Genomic DNA, 10,000 nt, shown 5'->3' with positions numbered 1-10,000 from the left:
TCTTCTCCCCTCATCGAGCACGACGTAGTCTCGCACATGTTCCCTCGAGCGCTCTGTTTCGCGGACGTAGCAATTCGTTTGCTATCCTTGGCGTCATACGACGATAAGAACCGCGAAAAAAGGCCAAATTGCGTGGTGCCGAGCACGAGCGATAAATCACGAGGGCCGGGCCTTCTGTTTGCGGAGTTCCGTGAAAATCTATTATTCCTCGTACGACAGTCTTAATGAGGCAAAAAGCAGTGGCACCGTCAGGGAGTCATCGGCGCAGCTGCATCTGGTCCGTTCTCGTTCTCGTCGTCGTCGTCGTCGTCGTGGTCGTGGTCGTCGTCGTAGTCATCGTACTCGTCGTAGTCGTAGTCGTAGTCGTCGTTGGTACTAAGTCGAGCCTCGGTGGTTTATTGAATTAGACGCCATTGTAAATCCACGTGCGTGTGCGTCTGCATGTATATCAAAAGTATCGGTTGGATAAACATTTAAAAAACTAATTTCACTTTTTTCTTTTTTCTGTTTTTCTTCTTTCCTTTCGAAAAACGCGAAAAGTTTTTAAACTAAGATTATTCGACGTTAATATAATCGCAACGTTAATTATATTCCGTCTTAATTCTTTGTTCGTAAAGGGAGATAGAGAAAGAGAGAGAGAGAGAGAGAGAGTAACCTTTTCCCTTGGTTTAATTCGACCTTTAAAATAAGTTTTTCCCAGGATCTTTTTAGTCGTTAGAACGTACAAAGAGTACGTGTAACTACGCATATAAAAGTATATAGAAGAAGAGAAGGAATTTTGTGTCGAGCGGTTGGGATCGTCGGGGGGTCGGGAACGAGCGGACGAGCGTGCGGGGGTGGTTGCATGGCGCTAACGGCACAGCTCGACTACGCGAGTTGCGGGCAGATTTGTTTGGTGTCACTTGCCAGCCGGTCGTGCGAGAGAGGCTCGCCGTCGAGTGCTCGGCCCGTCTCTCGTATTCGTTGCTCGTTTCACGCACACGCGTGTGCGTTCGTACCGAAAGAGAGAAAGAGAGAGAGAGAGAGAGAGAGAGAGAGAGAGAGAGAGAGAGAGAGAGAGAGAGAGAGTCGCGTCACAACTTGGAAGAGGGTCGGGGGTTGAATCGCGTGTAAAAGAGAGACGAGATCAGCGACGAATCCGCGAAATCGGTATACGCACGAAACCAGGGGTTTAACGATGCTCTCTTGCACCCTCTCTAACCCTAGCACACCGCCCTTCCAACCCTCTCTCTCTCTCTCTCTCTTTCTCTCTTTCTCTCTCAACCTATTCGAAATATAATACAACCGTGATACTGACGGACTCGCGCGCTTGTTTACACGCTGTCGTGTATTCTGCTCGCGGTGCGTGCTATCGACAGTTTCACGCTGGCACGCATTCTCGAAATGAGTTATTTCGCGCGTTGACGGTTAGGAAAGATTGTCGAGGCAAGCCATGGGATTCGAGCGAAAACTAACCATCAACCGGCGAACCAGTACGCTTCGGATCTCGTTTCGGTGAATAGGTTTCTTCTTTTTGTTTTACTTTCTTTCTCTCTCCCTTTTTTTTTCTTTCTCTCGTTCCGTCTGTCTCTTCCCGTCCCTACTTTTCTTTCCTATTAATATTATTTTTTCCTTTGAGAATCGTACGAAGGGATATATGAGAAAAGGCCACGGAAATCAAATTCGCGAAGAAAGATGCACGAGATCGTTGGTTTCCGTGTACGCGCGTCAGGGGTGGTATTCGACCGAGCTAGAGTAGATAGGTGGTAACGTTATCATATTTTAAAACCGTTGAAACGTTGATTTCCCGCGACACCCTTTCACCCCTCCCTTCACGGTCTTATCCTTTTTTCGACACTCGGGACAATTAATTCTAGAAATTCATTCCTCTATATCTATGTAGATATGTATGTATGTATGTATGTATGTATGTACGTATGTACGTATGTATGTATGTATGTATGTATGTATGTATCGTCCGTCCACCGCAATAATAATTCGAATCGTACTGAACGAAATGAAAAGGGTACCCTTTTCATTCCTCGACGTACGCAATAGTGGATATATAGGGTACGTAATAACGCGATTTGGTTCTACGAAGACGATGAAGACTATAGAGAAACTCAAAATTCATACGTAACCCGTTTAAGCGTACCACTTTCGCAAGTTTGGTAACGCACATACACACATACACATATAGAAAAAAAAACAGACTTGTATTTCGGATTTGTAAAAACGAACCTTGATTAAAATGTGAAGGCGAACATTCAACTCCACTTTTTATAACCCCCGACGAAAAATTTTATTTTTCCTCCTCGTCTTGGGCGAAATAAAAATTTGAAAAGCCGCAACGGGTATTGTACGATAGCGGATCCCATCCATTGGTAGACTCTTGTCCGTGAACGGGGATACGGTATTTTTTTTCCTTTCTTTCTTTTCTTTTATATATATATATATATATATATATATATATATATACACATACACACATATATACCCTCCTATACCCCTCCCCCTCCCCCATCCTCTTTCCTTCATCGTTTTCTCTCTTCCTTTTCGTACGAAGGATGAAGGTGAAAGCCCATGAGTCGGGCTTTCTACCGTTCGCCGAACGGAGATATGGAGCCACGTAGAGAGAAATTAACAGATAGACAGATAGATAGATAGATAGATAGATAGATAGATAACTAGAGTGAGAAAGAGAGAAAGGCTGAAATAGAAGAAGAAGGTAGGAAGAGGATGAGAAAAGAGGGAGTAGATCGAGGCGAGCATTCACGTTCATTACCTATATCCTTTCTGTCTTACGCGGCTCGTTAAACGCGACGCCGCTCAATACGAAAACGCCGTGGATCCACGGCCCCTCTTTCTCCTCCTCTTTCCTCCCTCTTCTCATCCCATCCCAAGCCAAGCCAAGCCAAGCCAACTCAACTCAACCCAACCCAACCCAACCCAACCCAACCCAACTCAACCCACCCGCCGTACACTTCGGTGCTAGTGCCGCGATGTGCAGTTCGCAGGCTTTTAACCGACCGTCGGCAACCCTCCCCCTCCCTTCTCTTCTCTCCTTCGGCGGCGCCACCACCACCCACCCCTACGGTGCACTTCCAGATTTTCATATTTCACTTCAATCTCCACTTCAGGCTAGGCGCTGAGCGCGCAGCCCGAGCCCCGGGAAAGGTCGGACACTCGTGTGGAATTCATAGGTCTGGACGATGTGAGTCTTGGTGGGGGGAAGGTTGGGAGAACGAGCTCTAGAGGAGAAGGAGGAGCAGGTGGAGAAAGAGGAGGAGGAGGAGGAGGAGAAGGGGGAGGAGGAGGAGGAAGAGATGGTGGTGGTGGTGATGGTGGTGGTGGTGGTGGTGGTGGTGGTGGTGGTGATGGTGGTGGCGAAGGGAATTTACATTTGCCGCTAGACCGCTGGATGGCTCTTGTACGTCGAAATTATTTAGTAGAAATTACTACCGGTACCACCTAATGATACGAGTCTCGAGATTTCAGACGCGCTTCCTCCGCTCGATTCTTAATATACATATATAGTATATACCTATCTACTTACCTCTACAGATATGTGTATATATATATATATATACATACACATACAGACGTAATACACATATGTATCTATGTAGGAATATGCTCGTTAATTTCAGAAGGACAATGGTCGCAGAGCACCTGTCCGTTCGTTTCGAGCGAGTAAAGAATTTCTCATTTGGTAAAGACGTTTTAGTTTTGCAAGTTCCTTGGTCTGTTTAGTAAGGAAATAAGTAGGCAGGTTGAAAATGTGAACGATACGGTGAAGTGAACGTCGACAGGTCGATTAACGCGATTCGCTATCGACGATTATCGTCACGAAACGAGCGAGTCGGATGCGAGCACGACATGTCGACGGGCCAGCAGCAGCTAGAACGTGCGAATGTGTTTGTATCCACGTAGTACACTCACGTATATTACGTAGGCTTTTACGTAGGCTTACGTAGGCACGTGCGTGCGTGCGTGCACGAGTCGTGCTCACACTAACGGGTATCATCCTCATCGTCGTCATTGAGAGGGGGTGATGGTGCGAAGAGGAAGGGAGGGTGGGTGGGAGGAGAAAGGAGGGGATGAGAGGGTAGACGCGCGGGAGGGTACGCGCACGCTCGTATACGTTGACGATCCGTCAGCGGCGCCATAACGTATAAAGCCCGTAAGCGATGATAACATCACCGGCACTTATAATGCAAATTAGCTGGTGACACTCGACTCGGTAGCGGAGTAATGTAATGCGCGAATAAATAGCAACAACTGGCCCCGGTCGGTTGGTTGGTTGGTTGGTTGGCTGGTTGGTCGGTTGGTTGGTTGGTTGGTTGGTCGGTTGGTTGGTCGGTCGGTCGGTCGGTCGGGTATCATCGCGTCCGACTCGACTCACGGCCTTGTCAAATACGCACTGAACTCTCATAAAGCACGCGTCGGTTAGCGCGGGCCTCCTCGGGCGCGCGTGGGCGTGTGAATTCTCTGCTATGTATGCTTCTGATGGAAATATTGACTATTACGTGCGAACGGGAAATGTGTATCATTGAATTGCCACGCCATAAATATGCCGAAATTCTGCCCAACGCATTTCATACTTTTGATTTATCAACCATCCCTCCGGTTGGACAGAAAAGGGCCGTCTCGAGTCTTGTTTCAACGCATTTGGTTGCGTCCGGACTCGTCTCATCCCACACGGGAGAGAGAGAAAGAGAGAAAGAGAGAGACAGAGAGAGAGAGAGAGAGAGAGAGAGAGAGAGAGAGAGAGGAAGTGGGGAAAGAGACGAACGCGAGTTTAGCGAGCAGTCCTTAAGCACGTTCCTGTCGATGACAGGGGACATCATGCGTCAACAAGAACATTTGGATCGACTCGCGTTTGGAAAAAAAAAAGAAAAAAAATCCTTTCTCTCTTTCTCCCTTGCAAGAAAAAATATTTCATGGAAGTAACTAACTCGATCAGAAGATTATCGATCGTATGCAAACTCATCTTCGCAGGGGAACACCATGAAATGAATTCGTTTCTAATTAGTCAACGTACCATAAAGCGATAGCGCTTTCAAGCCTCGCTTAATAGTTTGAATGAGTGCACTCGAATACGAGCTGTTCGTTCATTCGTTCGTTCGTTCGTTCGTCCCAAACATACCGAGGCAAATCGGTATCCCGTTAAAGGTTCGAAATGGGCTTGAAAATGTTGTGACGGTGGTGTAGCGATCGTGACGCTGATGACGGCTACGAACGAGGGTGGAGTGTAACGGGGGGAGTGTGTTTCGCGAACACGCTGGCAAAAAGGCAGTCCGCACGGATATATATATATATATATATATATTTATAAACATATATATTATATATATATATATATATATATATATATATCGTGTATCCGTTGACTGGAGTACATTACTAATTCAACGGGCGGCATAAATGATACGTTCAATCCCATGGCTGAATTAATAAACACAAATAAAGGGAGCCCAACGGCGTGGATTCGTCGTTGGGCCACGACTGCGACTGGAACGGCCATTCCTGACTAATGACGTATTTACCGTTTCTCGGAGTTGATAGCAGTCTCTCGTAGGTTGGAGTAAGAGAGAAAGAGAAAGAGAGAGAAAGACAGAGAGAGAGAGAGAGAGAGAGAGAGAGAGAGAGAGACTAGGAAGGAGGAAGAGAGGAAGGGAAGTATATACTGCTTCATTAAAATTTACCTTATAAGCCGACAGCGTTGATACATTCACCGTGAACATAATGAAGCGATGTTTCAATGGAGCCATCACCGACACCCCTTCATCGTCATTCACCACAACCATCGTCAGCAACCTCCGTCATACGACCGTCACCGATGTCGCGTCTGTCGCACTGTCCTTCTTCTATACTTTCTCGAATCCTCTTTCGTTCGTTTGCTATCAACCCTACCATCGTCTGGCCCTTTTTTTTAAATACTAACTGATTGCACTTGCTTCAGAATGAAAAGAAAAAGCACGGAGATTGTTCGCAGTCTGTCCTATATATTCTGCTTCTTTTTTATTCTAACATTACCGACTCTCTCAATAGTTGGAAATGATTGAAATTGTATAAACGACAGATAGACGGATGGATAGACGGATAGATAGAGAGAGGGAGAGAGACAGAGCTGCTTTTCGATGAATTAGCGAGGTATCGATAGCACCAGGCACCTTGTTATTAATAGAGCGACATATGTTGCGGGTTGCTCCTGTCGTTATCGATACTCGCCTCCAATTGTGCATAAATTATTGGTACGCTGTGTCTGACAATAGCTCTGGATATTGATGAGATTATCAATAATTTCGTGGACGCTCGTATATCGCTCGCGAACGTCAATGCCCACGATTTTCACTTATAACAGATTTATTCCCATTCGTTCGTTCGTTCGTTCGTTCGTTCGTTCGTCCATCTTTCGTTTTTCTTTTTCAATAGTTTTCGTTTTGCTTTTCGTTTAGTTTCTTTTTCGTCTTTCTTTTCTTTTTTCTCTTCTCGTTTCTTTTTTCTTGCAAAAATTCGTTAATAAACGAATTAATAGAATCACAAAGACTTTAATACTTAAACATTTTAAGCAAATTTGTTCTCTCCCTGTTTACCCTACCTGCTTTGTCTCTTCTTTCACCGTGTCTCTCCTTCTCCCGGGAGGTCAAAGAAAATGCATTGTCGTAACAACCGAGTTAAAAACAAAAATGCACTCGTTATATAAATTCTTTTTTATGCCCCGCAGAATGTTCCCTTTTAAAAACGCAGTAATACGACGGCACAAGGTAGGAGGAATAGTAAAGCGTAAAAGGTGAAAAGAAACATTACTCGGTGATGTGTGACTCCAGAATACAAAACAATTTTTTTAAATAACAATGTACCGTAAAGAACGAAAAAAAAAATAAAAAAAAAATATAAAAAAAAAAAGAAAAAGAAAAAAAATAAAACATGAAAAAGAAAAAAAAAAAAGAACGAACAAGAAAAAACGAACAAAAAGAAGTCGAACAAAAATACAAAAAAGGGGAAGAAAAAAAAAGGACCAAAAAAAAGAAAAAAGTAAAGTAAAACATTGCGTTTCGTTTGAGAAAAATCATTATGCTCTTTTTACACGCACAAAAAAAAAAGAAGAAAAAAGAAAAAAAGAGATGAGAAGAAGGAAAAACAAAAAAGAAAGTAAAAGGAAAAAAGAAACGTTAAGTGAAAACAGGTTTAACGTTTGTTCCTATATAAAATTATCGCGATAACGGCAACTCTATATCGGGTTTCATAAATACGTATAATATTTATACCTACCGACACAATGTGTTTTAACAATGAATAATCGAAAATCGGAATGAATTATCGAAGTTCATTCACAAGTGATACTATAGTTTCAATAATAATTAATCGTTGAGTAAAATTTGGGTGGAAGAGAAGGGGGTTGGAAAATATAATAGTTGGAAGGAAGAGAGAGAGAGAGAGAGAGAGAGACAAAGCGCGTGTGTGTGGGTTTCGCGTTGCGTCGAGGGAGTCGATTGCAGCGCGCGCGCGACAGTAGGAGCGTCGGTGTCGACGGTCTCCGGGGTTGGGGGTTCGTTGAAATTTATACCGGATGCCAGCCACCTAATAACGTTATTGCGTTGTATAAACTTCGAGCCACACGGAGCGCGCACACACAGTGGTGCGCATTAAAACCGCCAGCCATAGAGACACGGAGTATAAATAATACAGCCGCGGTCATTTCCGATGCCGTATTTAGTTTATTAGCGGACGGCGCAACGGAATTTTTCAGCCCTTTCTCCTCTGGTGGTACTGGTAAGCCACCCACTGAACCCACCCCTACCCAACCACCCGACACAGACCCACCCACTCTCATCCACCTACCCCTATCCTCGCATCTCTTCGTCGCGCGAATTGCACAGGATACAGTTTAGTACGTGGCGCGCGACAACGAGTCTAAAGTATCCGGAAGTTAACTCTGTCTTTATCTCTCTTTCTCTCTCTTTCTTTCTCTCTTGTCGTCTCTATCTTCCTTTTTCTCTTGTAGCATTGAAAAAATTGTCAGAACCCTTTCTCTGTCGGCCATTCTCAACGATGCTCGGAACGCTTTTATTCTTTTAATGCCAACCACCCAACCACTCGCCCATCTCGTTCCATCTCGCTCTACTCCTCGCGCTCGACCAACCCTTTCGACACATATTTTTACGAGGACGAGCCTCGTCTTGGAACTCGTTTCACGATCACGATAAAATTCGGTCTAGCTAAGAATATTTTTTCTCCTCTCTCTCTTTCTCTTTCTCCTTCTCTGTGTGTGTTTGTATGTATCGTTTTTCTTTATAAATTCTCTCTCTCTCTCTCTCTCTCTCTCTTTCTTTCCGAGAATTTCTAGCGAATCATGTTTGTTGACAATATTCTAAAGTAGCGTATCGATCGATGAGAAATAACCTTGTTATCGTAGAAGTTTACTCGACCTTTTCGGATTGACTTTGAACTTTGTGATTCTTAAGATACTAAGGAGGGAAGAGAGAGAGAGTGGGGGAAGAGGAGAAATGGGTAACTGCGACAGCATGTTATAATGGTATTTCAAGTTTGTCACACAGACGAAGCAGACGTAAGTTTTCAGTGGCACGTAGATCGGCGAGTAAGAGGATTCCCGATGACTTTAAACAAACATCGTTTAATTTTAGAGCACCTACACGGAGGGGCAGACGCCATTGGATATACATGATCTCGTGTAAACATGTCAGGTCAAGTCGAGCCACTCGAAATGTCCATGAAGGGCTGGTAGTTTTCTTAAGTCTACCGAACTGCTAACGGCAGCAGAGTTCTCTCCCGTTCCTTCTTTGAGTCAGGTTAGGGAACTACTTGACATTGATTTATCCCAACCCGTAATCCCAACGTATTTTGTTTGGCCCCAGTTCCGATAATGTCTTTCTTCAAAAGTGCCACCGGAAAGGTTCGATCCGTGAGATCGTTCTTTCCAATAGCCTCGCACACTTCTTCTCGTATGGTTAATCTTACGAGCATCTGTTTCAATGGCTACCATAGAATATCTCTCTGGCATCTGGAGTATTTAAAATCTACCGAATTGCGTAAGCTGTAACTACTAATCTTAACTACATTCCACGAGAAAGATGTAAAAAGGAAAAAGAAAAAAAGAAAACAAGACGAGCGTGCGATGTTGTTTCAAAGGACGTACGTACGTATATTTTGATCGTGCGAAGGATCAAAGAATTGTTTACTTTTTTTTTTTCCTTCTTTCGTATTACTACGCATAAGTTTTACGTATAAATTACTCGAACATATCTACTTACAAGAGTAACCTGTAATAATCGAAATAATACGTATCGTTGTATGGCGATCAAGGAAAGAAGAATCGTCTCGAAGATATAATTTTAAGTAAGTTAAAACTCGAACGTATCGAGTTATTCTTAGAGAGTCTGCAACACGTGTCGGTAGGAGAGAGTTTGATATACATAGAGGGTGGTCACCCCACCCTCCCATTCCTACGGAAAGGGAAGGCGTTCCGACGGCCTAGTGCCCTTCACTTGGCCAAGGACCTTCTAGTTTCGTAGACTGGCGCCAAGACACACACATACGCACACGTGGAAACATATATATACCTATCTACCTACGTCTAGAATCTGTTTGTATCCTCGTGGCCGTCTGCATTAGCTTTCCTTTCGTCCCTCCTCTCGTCATCGAGGTTATATCACCGACCTAAGCGAAAGTACTATGTGGCTTTTCGTTCAAAGGACAGCCCACGTAGTGAAAGAAGAGAAAGGAGAAGAAAAAGAAAGAAAGAGAGAGAGAGATAGAAGCACTCGAACGAAGACGAGCAGCTCTCAATCCATCGACGCCGTCTTTAGAAATTTACATTATATCTCTCAAGTTAGTCTTGAAATACTTTTAGTAAGGAAACGCGTATCTTTTCTATGCGTGTATAATACGTGTTTTCCTTTACTACGAAGAAAGAACAGTCGTAACAGAAGGAAGAAGGATTTGTTTACTCGCGCCGATACCTCCCACCGATCTTTTACAACCTCACCCTTCCACG

This window comes from Vespula pensylvanica, chromosome 23 (assembly GCF_014466175.1).
Source record: "Vespula pensylvanica isolate Volc-1 chromosome 23, ASM1446617v1, whole genome shotgun sequence".
Taxonomy (NCBI): Eukaryota; Metazoa; Arthropoda; class Insecta; order Hymenoptera; family Vespidae; genus Vespula; species Vespula pensylvanica.
This window is presented reverse-complemented; position numbering follows the sequence as displayed.